This window comes from Rhinopithecus roxellana, chromosome 17 (genome assembly GCF_007565055.1).
Source record: "Rhinopithecus roxellana isolate Shanxi Qingling chromosome 17, ASM756505v1, whole genome shotgun sequence".
NCBI lineage: Eukaryota > Metazoa > Chordata > Mammalia > Primates > Cercopithecidae > Rhinopithecus > Rhinopithecus roxellana.
The window spans coordinates 63,966,238-63,986,067 of record NC_044565.1 but is presented as its reverse complement, the minus strand read 5'-3'; the positions used below and the strand labels follow the sequence as shown (position 1 = coordinate 63,986,067).

Genomic DNA, 19,830 nt, shown 5'->3' with positions numbered 1-19,830 from the left:
CACAATCCGTGCGCTGAGTTTACAGCCAAGGAGAGCAGAGGCCTGGATCAGACATCACGGGGGGAGCTGTGAGGAAGGGATTTACCGGCGCAGTCCTCCCTGGCCCTGGCAGATGGGGGCAGCGATTGGCAAAGCCCTCCCCAGGCCAGCTCCTCCCAGCTGGGCCTCCATAGCCAGCTCCCCACACTACCTACCGCACTCTCTTCCCAATTGCTAGCAAGGCCTCAGGCCTTTACCTGGGGAAGCAGAGGGAGGGTGGAGGATAAGGATGAGGCCCTCAGGCCTTTACATTCAGGCAGGGGTAGAGGAGGAGGGCGAGTACAGATATTTCCTCTGAAACTCAAAACCAGGTAAAGGGGAGGTAGGCGAGGAGGGAGAGGTTGGGGAATAAAAACCAGATCCGGAGAGCGGTCAGGGGTGGGGAAGATTGTGCCCAGAGTGAAATATTCTAGCATAATGGAAAAGCCCTCATTGGGGGTCCCACACGCCTCCGGCCAAATTTCTTCTATTAGGGTTAGAAGTTAGGGTCTGCGTAGACAGCATGTGTAGACCGACAGGAGGTGGGACTGAGAAATCAGTGTAGACAGCGTGAGAGCGAGCGAGCTGTGGTGGGGCTGGGTAGTCAGTGTAGACATCAAAGGCTGGTCAGGCTGTTAAACAGAGAAGGCTTCGGGGATTCCTAAGGGTCAGTATGAACAGAAAATTTCGCGCTCCCGGAGGAGAGGCAGGGCTGAATCAGAAGGCTGGTGGACACGATTTGCAGGGCTCTCCCTGGTCCTTCAGAGGTGTGGGCAATTCCTGCTTCTTTCCAAGGTTGGAGTGTTATAAGCAGGTCGGAAGTTGAAAGACGATTGGACTTTTCCTCCTCAAACTTTTCCGCCAGTTTCCTCAGGTGTTGAGAGTAGACGGGGAGCTCGCCTCGGTTCCGGTCCCCCAACCCTGAGCCGGCAGGGCCGGGAGGCAGCGGCGGAGAAGCCCGTGCCACGCGCCGTGCGTCTGCCGGGCGCGGCCGCGGAGTCAGGCGAGCCGGGGGCCACCGCGGGGAGCGGGGGCGGCGGACGGACGGAACGACAGACGCACCCGCGAGCACTCCGCCCCAGACCGGGCGCGCGGCTGCCGGGTATCCCTCCGGCCCGGGGAGCTGCGGGCCCGGCCGGGCCGGGCCGGGCCGGGGGCCCCGCCTCCCCCACCCGCCACCCCCGCCCACTCGGGCGCCCGTGATTGGCTCCGCCCGCCCCTGGCTGCGCGCCGAAGCCCGCCTCCCTCGCAGCTAAAGCAGACGGTACCCGGAGCGGAGCGAGCCAGAAGGGAGCATGGTCCCCGCGCCGCGGCCGCGCCAGCCCCCGCGCCGCCGCCGCCGTCCCCGCCACAGCGGATCTCGCCGCAGCTCCAGCCCCGGCCCCGGCTCCGCAGCGTCCGTCCGCAGCCCCGGCGGTCGCCGCGCCTGAGCGCAGCCCCCGCCCGGAGCCCGAGCCGCGAGCCCGGAGCCAGCCCCAACCCCGCGGCCGCCGCGGCTGCGGGGAGAGGGCGGGGGCGATGCTGCCGGAGCCGCCGCCGCCGCCGCCGCCTCGATGAGAGCCGCGCCGCACCGCCCATAGCCGCACAGGCTGACAGGCAGGAGGACCGACTTCCCTCTCCCAGGCATCCTCCCTGGGCTGCCGGGAGGCGGCGGCTGCGGAGGAGGAGGAGGAAGAACGAGGGGAGAAGGCGGAGAGCAGGAACGCGAGGAGGAGGACCTGGATCCGTTTCCTCCGGCCAGGACCCGAGCGGCCCCAGCCACCGCTACTCGCCGGCGCCGTCCGCTCTCCATCAGCCCTCCTGCGCCCACCCGCGACCCCGGGCTCTCTGCGCGTCGGGCTGGGGCCGGAGCCGCCCGGCCGGAGGTAAGAGCCGGGCCGGGCGGGAGCGCCTCGGATGCGGCGCGGAACGGAGACCTAGGTCCTGGCCGCCGCGCGGGGCCGGGCCGGGCGTGGGAGCGGGGCCGGAACCCGGAACGCTGGGCTCGGCTCTGGCGGCGGCGGCGGCGGCGACAGGAGCCTCCCGCGTCTGGACTCGCAGGCTGCAGAAGCCCTTGCGCCTGCGCTGCTCCAGGGGGAAAAAAAGCGGGGGGGGGGGGGGGATTAAAACTTCCTGCCCCCGGGTGTGTCTGCACTGGGGCTGCCTGGGGGCACTGTCACGGTGGTCTGAGGTGCTGGAGGCGAGTGTGACCCCTGGCCGGAGCAGCCCCCCTGCTGGGCCCGGCGGCGCGCGCCCCTCTCCAGGCCAGGTTCCCCTGAGCGGCCCAGGGCCCGGACCGGGCAGGGGGCCTGGAGGCGCCAGAGGGCTGGCCCCAGGGGCGGCCGCGCGCACTGCCCTTTCGGGAGGTGCGCGCCTCTGTGCAGCGAGAAGCCAGGTTGGGGTTTTCTGCCCCTCGCGTCCTCTGATCCCGCATTTGGGGACAGGGTCTCTTTACTCAATCCTAAGTAACTTTCGAGGTAGAGGATTTCGAAAACCGTCGGGAGGGAACCGCACAGACCTTGTTGTGACCCCCCCCGACACACAGACACACAGACACACACACACACACACACACACACACACACACTTCCCTTGACATCTTGTGGGTGCCAGCGTGTTGTGGGGGGACGCGGAAAGGAGAGCTCACGGGGATGGCAAAGGAGGCAGGAGGTGGTGTCGGTGGGGAGGGGCTGTTGATGTGTGGGACAGGGTGGACCTGGAGATGTGTAGTGTGGGAGTGTGAACGCGCGCCCCGATGGCCGCGTGGGGCCGGGGGCGGGGGGCCCAGGGCTCGCGTCCCGGTCTCCGTGGCCTGGAGCGGGCTGAGAGCGCGAGGGTTATCTGCGGTCGCCGCGCGGGTGCCCGCCCTGGGCAGCGTCGGCTCCGGGCCCCGAGGGAGGGACGTGCTAGCCCGGGGCCGGAACGCTGGGCTTGGAGCCGGGGTAGGTCGGAGGCGGCTCCCAGGGCAGGTCGCCTCAGCGTTGGCTGGGGAAGGCGGGGACGCGCTGCCTGCCTGCGGCCAGCCGTCTCAGAGGAGGGGGTGGCGGCCATGCGCGAGTCTCGGATGCCTGGGTCCGTCCGCTGAGAAGCCAGTTGTCGTCCCCGGGCTCTGGAACCGAGAGGCAGACGCGATCCGTTGGCGGGCGCTCGCGCGGGCCCCCAGGGATGCTGATGGGTGAGGAGCTGCCGCCGCCGCCGCTGCCATCCCTGCCGCTCTGCAAACGTTCTCCTCCCTCCCTCCCGTGCTTGCGCCGCGGCGCGCCCCGGGCGAATCGTGGACGCAGGTATTTATGTAGCATTAGGCGAGACCTCGGCGCTGGAGGGACCAGACCGTAGAGGACGCCGAGCTGCCGCTGCCCGCGAAACTTCCACTTCGGCAGCTCAGCGGCATCCCGGCCCCGCTGCTGCAGGTTCCAGCCTCTCTCCAGTCCAGGAAAGCTGGGATTCGAACTCCTCTTGAGATGACAGATCTGTCCTGGTTACGGCTGTATTTATCCTAGTTTCAGTCTCTTTAAAGCCATCTGTCTAGTCACTACAGAGTTTCTTCTTCGCCGTGTGATCTTATCACTAACTCAGCCCTGGGAGGTCAGATTTGAGGAATTGCTTCATTTTCAGATGAATGACAGCAGACTTGTCCCACCTTATTCCTGATTTATTATTATTATTATTCAAGGTATAGAGCTTTTTAATTTTTTTGTGAGGGAGGAGAATGAACAATTTTATAGATTGTTCATTCTGACACTTAGAGAAAACATGTCCGGTAAGCACTGGTGAATACTTTAAAGGCTGGTTGGCATGCATGTATTTGATTAGTCCGTAATCTAGGTGTTTATACAGGTATGGAGCTGTGTGCTACTGATGAATAGTCTCCATCCCATACATTGTGCTGTAGTGTACTTGATTTATCACCCTGCTATAAATCAGGGAATTACTAGCACGTGTGCCTTTAAACTCTATATGAATTTAATGGCATTAAATTGGTTTATGGGCTGATGCATCTAACCAATTTTAATAACTTTTCTGCACAAACATCTTATAAACCATATCTGCCTATGATTAGAAAAACATTTTCTTCTCGGTCTCTCTATTTCTAGTGCGGTTATGGAAATTTATAGGTCTCCAACTTTCATTTGCAAGCAGCAATCCAAACGAAATACCTAGAGTTTTACTGAAATAAAATATCCTATGGTAGCCATGGTAACAAATAGATTAAGGGTTATTGGTTTTCATCTGAATGTGATGGGGTGTGGGGATCTAGTGTTGTGTCTTTTTAATTATGTTTCTAATGAGTAGTGGTCATACTTCAAGTACTCAGAGTGGAAGACAAGCAACACTGAGAATTCAGTTTTGTGGGAGGTTTATTGAAACAAAGACTAGTAGAGCCCAGGAGAATGACTTCTGCTATCTGCAGCTCCTCATATCTAGAACAAAATGGATAAAAACCTTTTTTTGTTTTTCCGGTAGATGAGCATTGAGTCAGTCACTTTAAGGCTGGAAAATGCATTTTGCTTATAAACTATTACCACAGGAACCTTTAAATCCAGCCTGTTTTCTAGGAATAAACATGTTGGAAGTATGGCGGTTGGTGTGGATTAAGTGTCACCGTTGTTATCAACACCTGTCAGTTTAAGTGAGGCACATCATTAGTCTATTCAAATCTTACCTATTTCAATATTCATGCATTTCCATGGTGATCCATTCATTTTTGTTTATTTAGTCAATCTTATAAATCTTTGGCATCAATTTTAGTTATGCCATCTTTTTATTTCTTTTATCAATTGATTTGGCTACAAACCATTCCTAGTTTAAAATATTTCCTTCTTTTTTCCTGCTAGTTTCTAAAAGCCTACACTATTCCCAGCTACATACAGATATAAAGGAGTTAATTTTTTTTTCATTAACTCAAATAGCACCCCTAATACTAATGGCAATTTTTTAGGATCTCATTTGATATGTATGTGTACATGGGTTATTTTTTTTTCTTTCAGCAGGCTTACTGTAAAGCTTTCTCACTTTTTGGCTGGGAGATATCAATTCAGTCCAGCAGAACTAACTAAAGTTTGCCCTTCCTTCCTCCTTTTCCCTTCCTTCCTTTTTTTTCTTTCTTTCTTCTTCTTCTTCTTCTTTTTTTTTAAATCCCAGTACTGTTGTGGCTTAGGGATTCTTTGTGTCATCAGTTGTATCTGGCTTGGAGAGACTTCGGGACTATATTAGAGCCGGTCTGTCCTGGGGTCTTTTCTAGTAGTGGTCAAAGCCAGAAGGTTTCAGAACAGCAGAGGATTTTCCAAATACAGTATATATTTAGTCACAGCATGTAATGTCCCTAGGATCATAGTAACATTGTAAGTCTACTGAACAGGCAGTTTTACTTAAATGCGAGTGGTGATTTTGCTCGCCCGCTTTCAACTTAGCTTTCTAATGATGTAATCCCATGCTAATCACAACCCTGTATATTTCAGAAATACCAAGGCAAGCATTAGCACGCTACTGACTTATTAGGATCAGGCAAAGTAATTGGAACACTTAAGTTCAAAGTCAGATGAAGAAACGGAATTATAACCAACTTTGTGATTCTATAATCAGTCAACTAAGTGCCTACTTGCGGGTAGGAGGAGGAAGAAACATCATGAATAAGAAATCCAGCCTTTAGTTGTGCTGAATGAGGATAAACCACGGCAGTTACTGTGTAAGAGGACTGGAGAACAAGAAATGTGTTAGTGAATGGGAGGAGCGCAGACCCCAGGAAGTTGAGGCTGCAGTGAACCGTGATCACGCCACTACACTGGGCGACAGAGCAAGACCCAGTCTCAGAAAAAAAAAAAAGAAAGAAAGAAAGAGGAGGGGGATGTATTTGTAAACAAATAAATCATATTTTTTCCAGGCCTGTCTTAGCATCTTTCACTGTGCTAGACACATATCCACGCAAATGTTTGGAAGCTGGTAGAATATCTGTAGTTTGTGTAGAAGATAGTCAGTTTTTATTTCTTAAGTAATCTGAGGTCATCTCCTGATATGCTAAAAGATTAGGTAGCATAATCCCTGGAATGTACTTTTGTCGGAAGTAAATTTTACCATAGAAAATGGTCTTAATTTTGGTTAAGAAGGAAAGATGTATCCGAATTCTTTACCTGCACCTTGGATCAAAAATGCTGAGATCAGGACCACCCTGAAAGCAGACTCCCTGGTTCTTCCACGGAGTTAAAGAAGTAAACAGGCTTACTTCTCCCACAGTAAACGCAGCCTGTACTTTCTTCAAGGAAACCACTTGAAAACAGGAAAACTGAAACTGCCAATTAAGATGAGGCAAGTTCATCACTGAAAGTAGCAACAGAGTTCTTTGTGAAACCAATTTTATCATTTGGGAGCATTTCCACCTTTAGGGTAGAAAGGGGAAAAGTTCTCATTTTCTGTGCAAGAGGGTATCTGCATGAAATTCAAGTAGTTCGGAGACTCTGGACTGTGCAGCAGCAGATGACGACTCACAAGCTGGAACAAGAACGACGAGCATGTTTGTGGCTGGGGATCCAGTGTGCACAAAGAAGACGGCCTCCAGGACATTTATAGGCTGCCATTGGCCTCACAGGTGTTTATTGTTATAATTTATAGGTTTTTGACATTTTAAAATCCTTGATCATTTTGAGGATATATGTATGTGTATATATATTTGTAAACAGATAATCACACATGTATATACACAAACAAATATACAGATATATATACACAAATATATATTCTGTTACTTTTTTTTAACCATGGTTTAAAAACACATAAAATTTACCATCTTTACCTTTTTTTTTTTTTTTTTTTGAGATGGAGTTTCACTCTGTCACTCAGGCTGGAGTGCAATGACACAATCTTGGCTCACTGCAACCCCTGCCTCCCGGGTTCATGCAATTCTCCTGCCTCGGCCTCCAGAGTAGCTGGGATTTCAGGCACCCGCCACCACGCCCAGCAAATTTTTTGTGTTTTTAGTAGAGACGGGGTTTCATCATGTTGGCTAGGCTGGTCTCGAACTCCTGACCTCAGGTGATCTACCCACCTCGGCTTCCCAAAGTGCTGGGATTACAGGCGTGAGCCACCTTTACCATTTTTAACTGTGCATTCGTAGCATTCACATTGTTGTGCAAGCAAGCTCCAGAACTCTTCATCTTGCAGAACTGAAAGTCTATACCCATTAAACATCACGTTCCCCATTCCCACCACCCTCAGCCCCTGACAGCTGCCATTCTACTTCCTGTTTATACATTTAACTACCTTAGATCCCTCATGTGAGTGGAATCATGCCACGTTCGTCCTTTTGTGATGGGCTTGTTAAACTTAGCATAATGTCTTACAGGTTTATCACATCTTGCGGCACGGGACAGGATTTCCTTCCTTTTTAGGGTTGAATAGTATTGCATTGCATGTATGGACTACATTTTGTTTGTCCATTCGTCTGTTGATGGAGATTTGGATTGCTTCCGTGTTGTAGCTACTGGGAATAATGCTGCTGTGAACAGGAGTATAAGACATCCCGCTTTCAGTGCTTCTGGGTCTGTACCCAGAAGTGGAATTGCTGTTATTTTGATTTTTTCTTCGTTTTGACACGGAGTTTTGCTTTTGTTGCCCAGGCTGGGGTGCAATGGTGCGATCTTGGCTCACTACCACCTTCGCCTCCCGGGTTCAAGAGTTCAAGCAATTCTCCTGCCTCAGCCTACCGAGAAGCTGGGATTACAGGCATGTGCCACTATGCATGGCTAATTTTGTATTTTTAGTAGAGACGGGGTTTCTCCATGTTGGTCAGGCTGGTCTTGAACTCCCAACCTCAGGTGATCCGCCCGTCTCTTGCCTCCCAAAGTTCACTCTGGGATTATAGGCGTGAGCCGCCACGCCCAGCCCTATTTTGACTTTTAACACTAACAAATTACATAAGTTTTCTATTGAAGAGACTTGGTGAGAATGCAGTCACACAGAATACTGTCCAATAAAGAATGCAGTAGATGTTACTGACATTTGTTCTTCCTTTTCTGTGTGTGCATTTCCTCCCTAGTCTCTCAGATCTCATGCTTCGCTTGGGGGCTTGTCCTAGTTGCAGTGATACTGCAGAGGGATTAGAAACACGGGCTTCCTGTCCATGTTGAAGTCCCATCTCCAGTGCCTCCTAGCTGTGTGACCTTGAACAGATCCTTGATCTCACCCAGCCTCAGTTTTCTTTTAAGAAATTGGAAGGAGCAGTAGTGGCTATCTAGGGTGGTTGTGAGGGCGAAAACAGATAACCTCCGTAAGCCCACATTACAGTGGCCTGGGGAAGTGCTCTACAAAGAGAGCTTAGGAAAATTAACTGTGGAAGAAGAGACAGCAGCAACCCCTAGAGATCTCAGAAACTGTAGATGCCAATCCTGTTCAATTTCAATCATAAATGTTTTAATCGTATGCCAGGGCATGTATATATATTGTGTTCTGTAAGTCTCACTATCAGTACTTACTCTGAAAAGCATAAGATATTTGCATCACAATTCCAATAGTTAAAAATACCCTTGAGTTGATTTGATGTGTGAACTTTTAATTCCATCTTTAGTGTCTGTCATAATTTTAGAGTTGATGTGGATTTTTGAGGTCAGCTAATCTACCTATTATTCAATCACCAAACCTTTATTAAGCCCCAATAAAATAATAATAGCTTCCAGTTATGGCTGCTCACTGTATCCGAGGTACTTTACATATATTATCTCTAATCCTCATATCAATGCTGCGAGGTAGGGATTATCCACATTTTACAAATGAAGATGAGGCTCAGAGGTAATCAACTGGCCCAAGGCCACAAACCTAGCCACGTTGTTCAGCTGGGTTTGAACACGGATCCCTCAGCTACCAGTCTGTCTGTGTTTTCCTTTCTGCACACACATCCCTATTCGTGTGTGCACATGTGCCTGTGTCTTTGTTTTTTCCCATGCATCTGCACCACTTCACACTGCCTATACCAGGTACTATGTTGACTTCACTAATTAACATTTTATGTAAAATCAATCTAGTAGAAGGAATGTGAGCTAAAATAACAGTATTAATCAAGTCTGACCAACATTCATGATACCTTTTGGATTTGCACACCTGCTTCCATTTACTGTGGTTTCTGGAAGGCTAATGAGAAAAACTTGTAGGTGTTTGAATGGCATCTGTTTCCTTCTTGAGCCAGCATAGTAAATAAATAGCAAATCAAAGAATAAAAACAATGTGGAAAGGGTTAAGGATTCATCCAGAACTACTAACCATTGACCTGGGCTTGTTCATTTTTGCATACCAATGCAATAGCCAGGTGCCTGGCACAAAACTCTTCCCCGTAAAAATGTTTGCCCAGAGAAGGTGTCAGATAACAGACATCAAAGCCGACTTTTTGGATGTTCTTTTCACTCCGTGGCTGTGTAGTCACATGTTCATGGCTTGTCATTGTGTGGAATTTTTGATGCTATATTTGGGCATATATATTAAATATGCTTATTGATGAGTTCTAATCTGGATGGAATCTTCTAGGATTTATGACTTGAGACTTTGAAGACTAATTCTCTCTTGGAACTTCATCATTGCAGTGACAACCTGGGTCTGTCTGGCGCTTCTGAGCATCCATGCAGTCTGTCCTCTCTCAGGGACTTTCTTTGTGGGGTGTTGTCCCTGCTCAGATTTCAAAATTTGTAGTAGTTCACAAAAGCATCGTTTTAAGGAAAAAATGAAACACCTGGAAATCACAGAGGCAGTTTGGGAAGGGCGATAACACTGTATTTTCCAACTTCTTCTGTTCTATTTTTATTCTTTATATTAGTTTTTTCTCGAGATGGGTGTGAACACACCACAAAAACGTGTTTGCTCTGTTTTAACTCTTTCAACCCACGTTCAGCCAAGGAGGGACTTCTTCAGTTTGAGATTCACCTTGAGAAAGGCGTGGCTGCAGTGCCTGGGATCTGGACCACACAGGAGGTGAGGGGTGGCGGGAGGCTGGCCCTGCCTGACTGCTGGCCGGGCACTGGCCCGGTCACTCCTGTGTAGCTCTGCTGCCGCCCCTCCCTCCCCACTGGGCTTGTAACGTCGAGCATGAAGCTTCCTCTTCTTGAGGCTTCCCCGCAAAGCTCCTAGAAGCAAGTTGGAGGTGTGGGCGGTGAAGGAAGAGCAGACAAGAGGACCCTGTATCTCTGTTTTATGCAAAGCAACCGCCAAAGGCTTAGACCAAATTAAAGACCTAACAGCTGCCAGAACATCCCTTTTTCCTTTTGGTCGTTTAGTAACACTGAGAAGTGGTGAGGAATGGTGAAATTGGGATTAAAAACAAAAAACGAAAACAGTATTCCCCTTCTCCTTTACCTTCACTTTTCATATCTTCCAACTTTAAGCATCTGCTTCTGGATCAAACCTGCAGCTGAGCTTAGCCTCCCAAGAAACTTTAAGGATATATATTCAGCTCCTGGAGCTTCTAAATGAGGATAGATTCACTAACTGTTTACTGAGAAGGCACAGTGGGAAGAGTACTGCCTTTCCTGTGGCATCTCATTTTTGCTCCCCTTGTCGCATGGGTGACTTCATAGCGGTGATATTCCTATTCTGCAGCTGATTTAGAGAGACCCAAGCATTTGCCCAAGGTCAGATCAACAAACATGGGTGCCAGGCCTATGATGGGTGCTGGATGGGTTACAGGGAGGAAGGAGCCTGTCCTCCAGATACCTGCCTACCTATGGAGAAGGAAGAGAGCCAATATTCCCTTTTCTAGGGAATATAAATTGCCTATTTGAAAAAAGAAATAATCACATGTTTAGCCACATTGCTCACTGATTATCACAGTTGACATAATAAGTGGAGGTCCAGCTAATTCTCTTTTCAAGTGTGAAATAAATTTAAAGAGACTTACCAGTATGATTTCAAGTACCTTCAGACTTAAATGTGCTGGCCTCATCTTTGCAAATGGAACAAAAATTCAATTCTGAATTTGCCTGCAAGGCTTAGGTCTATCTGACTCCTTTCTTTGTGGTCAGAAGGCTTCCTGGGGTGTGCTGATTTGGATCTATGAAGATTGAATACTTGAAGATTAAATGAGTTCCTGTTTGCAAAGTGCTTAGAACTGTGCCAGCATATGCCAAATCAGTAACATCAGTGGTTATTTCTGGACTCATCTTGGGGATCATGGTCCTTGAAGGCAAGGACTTTGTCTTTTAGCCTTGGTCCTGGCACAGACTGGGTATTCATTGTTCAGATACTGTGAGCTCAATGAAGTGTGCTGAGGTGATAGAGGAAGGAGACAGAGCACCCCATCTAACCAGGAAGTCCATGGAAATGAGTGGTCCAGTCCAGGAATTTCCTGAGAAATTCTGTGAGACAGTCCAGAGCAGAGAGAATCAGGTTGTGAATGCTGCTGTGGCCATGACCCATAGGTCCACTGGGTTCTGCCTAACCACCTACATTGGCCGCTGCTGCTATTGACTTGTCTCTCCATCACAGTAGAGAGGGGTAGAAAATGGTGCTACTCCAGGTAAGGTCACAGATAGGTGTCTGTTTCTACACTGTTACCAATATGTGCTGAGATAAATTGGGAATAAGCATTTAGAAACTACGATTGCAGGCCGAGCAAGGTGGCTCACACGTGTAATCCCAGCACTTTGGTAGGCCGAGGCGGGCGGATCATGAGGGCAACAGTTTGAGACCAGCCTCATCAACATGGTGAAACCCCGTCTCTACTAAAACTACAAAAATTAGCCAGGCATGGTGGCATGCGCCTGTAATCCCAGCTCAGGAGGCTGAGACAAGAGAATCGCTTGAACCGGGGAGGCAGAGGTTGCAGTGAGCTGAGATCGTGCCGCTGCACTGCAGCCTGGGCGACAGAGCGAGACTCCGTCTCAAAAAAGAAAAAAAAAAAACAAAAAACTCTGATTGCATTCAACACTGCCTTGGCAGCATGATGCCAAGGCTCCCCTCATTAAGTAGGTACAGACCAGTTTGGGTGGTCTCGGACTCACATGGAGAGTTACCAGGAGAGCCACCTATGGTGTGGGTGTGGGCTAATCATGCAAGGTAGGACCACATTTTGGTTCTTGATAGATTGGTGATGTAAACAAAAACCCGAAACCTGATTCTTCACCTCAAATAGGCATAAGAAACCTAGCTGCAGTTGTCTTGCCAAAGCAAGATGTGTCTCATGATTTTATAACACTTGGGTCTAGAATCCCTCATCAGTGAGGCCAATGTTGCCACCTTTAGGTTAACAAGTGGGCTGAATTCTGTCCAACCTAGTGTTGCTCACATTAGCAGGGGCAGCAGCCTGGTCTGTCCTGCCCGGAACTTGACTGCCATTGTTGGTGACCATAAGGAGGGCTGCGTCCCCTGCATTTAGGTGCCTCTTCTGTCAGTCTCCTGGATACTGAATGAGAACCTCAAGATCTTGGCTCGGGACCCTTGTACCCACCCACATACATCCTGAGGCCAATTTGTTGCAATGCTGCCTGTTTTGACCTCTTGAGACTTGGGTAGGCTATTTTGCCATTGAATTAGCTTATTTGTTTTGGGTCAGTTATTTTGCCATTGACTTAGCTTATTTAGCCAATGTGAAGACATATAAGATGAGCTTGCCCTGGCTTTTCAAACCAAAATTAAGGGCCATGGAATTTGGGAAATGTACATACCTCATTTGGAAGTTGGACTGGTCGGACCAGGAGGCTGCGTGCAGTGCGCTTGTCCAGCCGATCCTTCTAGAGGAGAGCCTGCTGTAATCTCTTCGGTTCATGCTATTCCAGCCAGCTTTAATCATCAAAACCAGTTTTAATCATCAAAACTTGAATAATATTCAAACTGCAAAAGGAACATATTTCTTGCTGAAACCTTTGCTAACGGGAAGCACCTAAGCTTCTCCGTCTACCCATCTATGGCAACATGTTGTAAAAAAAGAAGCACCTGAATGGCTTCATATGATGTTGGGAAACTGCCTTTTTCTACGATGATTCTCAGTTTTAAAATTTCCTCTCTTCCCCCAAAAAGAGAAAAATGATTTTCATGGAAAGCATGTTTCAGGGAAGTCGCTTTTTTCCTCTGTATAAGGTCACCACCTCACTAGTGACCTTGAGGGAGGCTTCCTCCCTGGCCCCAGGTGTCTGACAAGGTCTGCTCTAGTGGCCCCTGGGTAGAGGTCTGGCAGTGCGGGGGATTTGTGCTGTGAGACCTGGAAGGTACCTGTGACTGGGACAGAAGGAAGGTCACAGGCAGCCATGGAGAGCCTCGTCAGGAGAGCAGCTCCTGCTGCTGCCTTGCTGGGATAAAGGCACACAAACGGCCCTACCATGGCAAGGGCTCCAGCCCCCTTTCTAGATGAGGGCTGTAGCAATGGCCCCTGGCCCTTGCCCCTCCCCACGCACTCTCCCTCACATCACTGGGTGAGCAGGGCTTTCCAGAGCCATGGCCTTGTTCAGGTTTTAAAATTTAAACCTTGATTCTGCAGACACCACAGTAAGCCATATTTTTTCACGAGGACCTCTGGGGGAGGCAGTGGGGCGGGGGTGGTCACTCACTGACTGTGAAGTCACAATTTGACAGCTGTAACTGTCTGCTGTTTTTATTCCTGGTACACCTCCCAGAATGCCTGGTCTCCAGAAACATTTTTTGATAGCTCAGATAGACACCTGGGCCAAGTCTCCTTGGTCCCAGGAAAATGGGAGGCAGTTGCCCATCGGGCCATTACTCCTGTGCTGGGAGTGACCAGTGGGCCGCTGGGATGGGGTCGGGTGGAGGATGTGACACTACTGCCTGGGAACTGAGCATGTGGCAGTGGGGAGTGTGGGGCTTGGCTGTCAGGCCAGCACAGCAGCAATTAAAACATACTTTCAACTCAACAAACAAATGCCTCCATTTAAAAATGGGCAAAGGACTTGAATAGACACCTCTCCAGAGAAGGTATACCAATGGCCAATAAGGACACAAAAAGATGGTCCACATCACTAATCAATGGCGAAATGGAAGTCAAAACCACAATGAGAAACCGCCTCATGTCCATTAGCGTGACTATAAACAACAACAGAAAATAACAAGTGTTGGTGAGGATGTGGAGAAACTGCAACCCTTATGCACTGCTCATGAAAATGCAAAATGGTACAACCGCTATGGAAAACATTATGGCCATTCTTCAAAGAATTAAACATAGAATTATCATCTGATCCAGCAATTCTGCTTCTGAGCCTATACCCAAAAAAAGTGAAAGCTGGGACCCGAACAGATGTTCATACACCAGTGTTGCTCATAGCAACCACATTCACAATAGCCAAAAGGTAGAAGTAACCCAAGTGTCCATCAATGATGAATGAATAAACAAAATACACTAGATGCATACAATGGAAGATGATTTAGCCTTAAAAAGGAAGGAAGTTTTGATACACACTATAGCGTGGATGAACCTTGAAGACATTATGCTAAGTGAAATAAGCCAGTCACGAAAGGACCAATACTGGAGGATTCCACTTACATGAGGTACCTAGAGTAGTATGGATTGGATTCACAGACAGAAGTAGAATGGTAGTTGCCAGGGGATGTGGGGAGAGAGCTATCATTTAATGGGCAAAGGGTTTCAGTTTAAGAAAATGAAATGCTCTGGAGATAGATGGTGGAGAAGGTTGAAAAACAATGTGCATGCAGGCTTTGCAGATGCTGCTGCTGCTGCTGGATCCCCATACTGTCAGCCATGGTCAACCCCGCCATGTTCTTTGACATCACTGTTGATGGTGAGCCCTTGGGCCACGTCTCCTTTGAGCCGTTTGCAGACAAGTTTCCAAAGACAGCAGAAAACTTTCATGCTCTGAGCACTGGAGAGGAAGGATTTGGTTGTAAGGGTTTCTGCTTTCGCAGAATTATTCCAGGGTTTTATGTGTCAGGGTGAAGACTTCACATGCCATAATGGCACTGGTGGCAAGTCCGTCTACAGGAAGAAATTTGATGATGAGAACTTCATCCTAAAGCATACAGGCCCTGGCATCTTACCATGGCAAATGCTGGACCCAGCATGAACGCTTCCCAGTGTTTCATCTGCACTGCCAAGACTGAGTGGTTGGATGGCAAGTATGTGGTCTTTGGCAAGGTGAAAGAGGGCATGAAGATTGTTGAGGCCATGGAGGGTCCAGGAATGGCAAGACCAGCAAGAAGATCACCGCTGCTGACAGTGGACAACTCCAGTAAATTTGACTGGTGTTTTATCTTCATCACCCGACCCTTCCTTTGTAGCTCAGCAGAGCACCCCTGCTCCCCATTTGCTCACAGTATCCTAGAATCTTTGTGCTCTTGCTGTAGTTCCCTTTGGGTTCCATGTTTTCCTTGTTCCTTCCATGCCTAACTGGATTACAGAGTTAAATTTATGATTATGAAATAAAAGCTAAATAGCAAAATAGTGTGCATGCACTTAATGCCACTGAACTGTACATTTAAACACGGTTAAAATGGTAAATGTTGTGGCATGTATGTTTCATCACAATAAAAAAATAGATTTCCAGACATATTCCAAAGTGATTCTCCTAGTAAAGTCTTTTTAAAATTCACTTAGGAAAAAAATGTGTTTAACAATTTAGCAACTCTTCTAGGGCACTTGCCGTGTTACCCGCTTTGTGTTGAGCATTGCATTGCATTTATTTATTATTATTTTATTTGAGGTATAATCGTTGAGAAGCAATACAATGAAATCTACAACCTCAAGTGTTCAGTTCACTGAGTTTCAATAATTGTGAACCTGTGTAACTGTAGCTGCATGATGAACCTGTATAACTTTCATCACCCCAGAAAGTTCCCTCCTGCCTCCTTCTGGTCAACCCCCATCTGCTTTCCAACCACTTTCCGATGTCAGTCATCATGGGTTTCTGCCTGTTCTCGACGTTCTTGCAGACAGAAGCACACAGTGTGCACTTTTGTGTGCCTTGCTGGTCTTGTTCAGGCCTGCCGTCTGCCGTTGACCTGTGCTGATGCATGTCCCTGGAGTTAACTCTACTGCTAGCTAGTACTCCATCCCATACACAGTTTGTGCATCCTTTCTCCTGTGGGTGGACACTGGGATGGCACTGTGGTTTGGAGACCGCTGGCAGTGAGTGAAGATGTCAGCTGACCACTGGGGAATGTCCAGGCAGAGTGGGCTTGCCACACTTCAAGTTTTCGGTGCTGGGGGTTTTGCTCTTTGACTGGCAGCCCACCTGGAGGTGAACGATCTCCAGGTAATGGTGTTTTGTTGGTTTACACTACAAGTATGACATCTAGCAGACCAGACACTTGTGTGCCACTGAGCAGATTTCTCCCCAAAGGCCGTCATGTGGCTAAATCGCTGTCAGGAGACTGCTTGGTGACTCAGCACTAGGGACAGGAATTAGGTGGATGGGCCTTAACAGGTTGACATCCGTGAGCTGTGATAGCTGCCACATCCATCCCCAGCTCAGATGGCCTCCTGCAGATGTGATCAGATACCCAAGGGGGCTAGGGTGGAGGTGGAGGAGTAGAGTGCCCCCTCCCCCATGCCGGGTTTGGGTGGCCTGTCCCCAGCTTGGCCTTTTCCTTTCTGGATCGAAGCCTTGAGGCTGGTTGAGATGCTCCTTAGCCATGTTAAAGCCATTAACCTGGGATTGAAGCACCACAGCTTTTCCGTCTTTCCAGTGGGTTTGCTCTCTCTGCTGTGACCCGTTCTTGGGTGAGTTTGTAGCCTCTAAGTCCAACGCTGAGGTCAGTGTCCCCCCATTTCCCCAATGCTGGGCAGTATCTCATCTCAGGATATGGTAAGACCTAATGCAGAGCCATGCAGCTGGGCGTGTGGCTCACACCTGTAATTCCAGCACTTTGGGAGGCCAACGTGGGAGGGTTGCTTAAAACCAGGAGTTAATAAAGATCAGCTTGGGAAATGTAATAGTGAGACCCCATCTCTACCAAAAAAAAAAAAAAAAAAGCCAGATGTGGTGGTGCACACCTGTAGTCCCAGCAGCTTGGGAGGCAGAGGCAGAAGGATTAACCTCCTGGTTAAGGTGCAATGAGCCAAGATTGCACCCCTGCGCTCCAGCCTGAGTGCTAGAGCAAGATCCTGTCTCTAAGTGGTGTGGGAAGGGGAAAGCTACACATTTATTGCAAATAGATCTGGGCTCAAAACACTAGCTGGCCACCTGGACATGGTGTAATCATAGGCAAGTTAATCTCTTAGAGCATAGCTACCTCATATGATAGCATCAAGAATACCTTTGTTGTCCCATGTCTGCCTTCATAGGCCTGTTGGAGGTGGGAGGGTAATTCCTGCCTTCCAGGAACATGGACAGATTCATCAATGTGAAAGCCAGTTTCAGCTGAGTTCAGTTTCCTCTGCTTCCACATTCCTCATCTCATGACATAGACAATACAAGTTGAGAGTGTGTGGGTGACAACTTCAACTGTTGCTCTACAGTAGAGAGCTATGGAGACAGGACAGGCTGACCAGGGTGGGCTGTGGTCACTGGGGAACCTCATGGAGCAGAGAAAATTTGGAGGCCCTCCAAGAGAAAAAGTATTTGCGTCGGTTTCCCTCCCTCCATTCAGAAACCTTACTCTGTACACCCCCGGTCCCCACCCTAAGTCCACCAGGTCACTGACAGCTAACAATGGACCCTCACCTGGGAGAGGTAAGCTTGCAAGGCCCAGCTTGGACATGCACCTGTGATTTCTAAAGGACTTCTTCTGAATTCACCTCTGAATGAGGTTGGCAGCACTGCTACGGTGTCTGAGCCTATACAGGAGCTGAGGGCTGTGTGGTCATCAGAGCCTCAGTGTAGAGGCTCACATGACAGAGACATGGAGTGTGGAGCCCATCTCAGCAAGTCAGGGCCTGACATGTTATGCCTGCTCACATGTGGGCACAGGAGACCTGGGACAGAGGAAGTGATCTGCTCCTGCCTGAAGTAGTGGGAGGGGCAGGAAGGTGCACTGCTGAGCAGAGGGACTGTCTGCTGGTCCAAGGAGCCTCTGTCTGGCCGGGCCGAGGCTACCCTCAGCTTCCATCTCTACTCTAGAAGGCTCTGCCCAGTTCAGATCCTGCCTGTCCTCTGCAGATGTGTGTAGGGAGCAGTCCCCACGCCTGTGAGGATTGCCTGATGCAGGTTCTCGAGGTAACTGCTTCAGGGCTGTGCGGGAGTCCCTGGCTGACCTGACCATGTGCTCCTGCAGAAACTGATCACCTCACGTTTTATTTATATTCTGTTGTTGATTTTCCTCTAAGGATCTAGGCCAATGCTGGGCACATTTTGCACTTTCAACAGGCAAGGGGCAGAAAAAGAGAACTGCCATACCTGAGGCTTGCCAGTCAGGGGCAGAGTCAGAACTGGAATTCCAGCAGCCCAGACATGGGAAGAGCATCGAGGACTGGTGGGAGGAGGGGGCGGGAGGGCCGTCTGGGTGAGGGGTCATCTGAGAGCCCAGTGCTGTTTCACACTGTCCTGGGTGGAAAATGCAAACCCTGTGGATTTTCTCCCTCTCAGTGTTGACTATCGTCCTATGGAAATAAGGGTGTTTTCCTAAAATGGGTGGCTCAGTAAAGGATCCCTTCACCGGGGCGTGAAATGACTATGCATCTGAATCTGAGCCAGGAAAGATAAACTTTGCTCCATTTTCCCACACATCAGATTAAAATCTTTCCAGGACACTAACCTAGTGTGTGCTTATCTAGGTCCTTGCGCCTAGGGGCCCCTGGTGAAAGCCCAGGCCATGCGATCCGAATCCCAGGCCCCCCGTCCCTCCCCGTCTCTCCCGTGGGTTTATATCTCCCTGACACCCCCCGGCAGACTGCTCTGCCCAGCTATGAACTGAACAGCCTGGCTGGTCTTAGGGCAGAACCTGTTCTCACAGGTGTGTTTGGGCACTGCAGGAGGGTTGGGGTAAAGTGGTGTAAATAACCCTCCTTGCCTTTCTGCTGATCAGAAAACCATGGGGAAAATATAAAACATTTTTATGGATATTGAGAACAAAGTTTCTAAAGTGACTTCACTATAAGTCTGGTTATTTGAGAGAATAGTTTTTAATTAAGAAGGAAACTTAATACATATGTGTCCCTGATTTCTTATATATGTGCATATATAGTACATATACATATATATCACTGATTTTTTTAAATCTATGTATGTATGTATATCTTATATCATATATATGTATGTATATATCTTATATATGTATATATACATATATTTTCACTTAGAGAGATATAGTTTTCACTATACTATATAATGTACACTATAATGTCAAGTATATGAAAACAAAGAACATAGATAAAAAGGCTGAAAATGTGCCATAATATTAACAGTGATCATCTTTCTACCTTAAAATTTCCTGGTTTTTAAAATAATAAGTGTATTTTTCATATTGGGAAAAATAAAAATTTACCTAACAAGGAAAAAGAATTGACTATCATAGAAGGGTTAATTTCGCCACGCCCGTCCCCGTCCTGTAGTGAGCAGTATGTGTTTATGTCCATGCTGACATTAAGATTGATGAAAACAGAAAAAGGACAGGCCGCCATGTAGAAGAAATTTTTAAACTACCAGTTTTTAAAATGAGAAAGGAACCAAACAGTTTTGTATAATCCCATATCAAAATGTTCCTCATAATGAATCTCAGACTCACCTTAAAGGAATAATTCTCAGGATTCTCTCCCATTCTGGGGATGGGGCTACGGTAAGAGTCAAGATTTGGGACTTTCTTAAAGCAGGCTTCAAACCTTAAAAGCATACCTTATTGAATGCCAGTGCCAGCATTCTCAAATAACTGTGCCCCCAAGTGGTCACATGTACCTGTAAATTACATGCAGCAAAAAGGTGCAATTAACCAGGTCCTGGACTGCAGAGTTTGCAATTTATTAGT

The 19,830-nt window shown here is 48.4% G+C and overlaps 1 protein-coding gene across 3 annotated transcripts in view; it reads left to right on the top strand.

Annotated features, from left to right (window-relative positions):
- Positions 1 to 1,277: 1,277 nt before the first annotated feature.
- The window catches only part of KLHL29 (kelch like family member 29), a 320,072-nt gene continuing 301,519 nt past the window's right edge, over positions 1,278 to 19,830 (top strand). The window contains exon 1 of one of the 3 annotated variants that reach the window (XM_030920719.1): positions 1,278 to 1,883. The gene's annotated coding sequence lies outside the window, so the exon portion shown is untranslated. The remainder of the gene's footprint in view (positions 1,884 to 19,830) is intronic. The other 2 variants (XM_030920721.1, XM_030920720.1) reach the window with 2 other exon arrangements.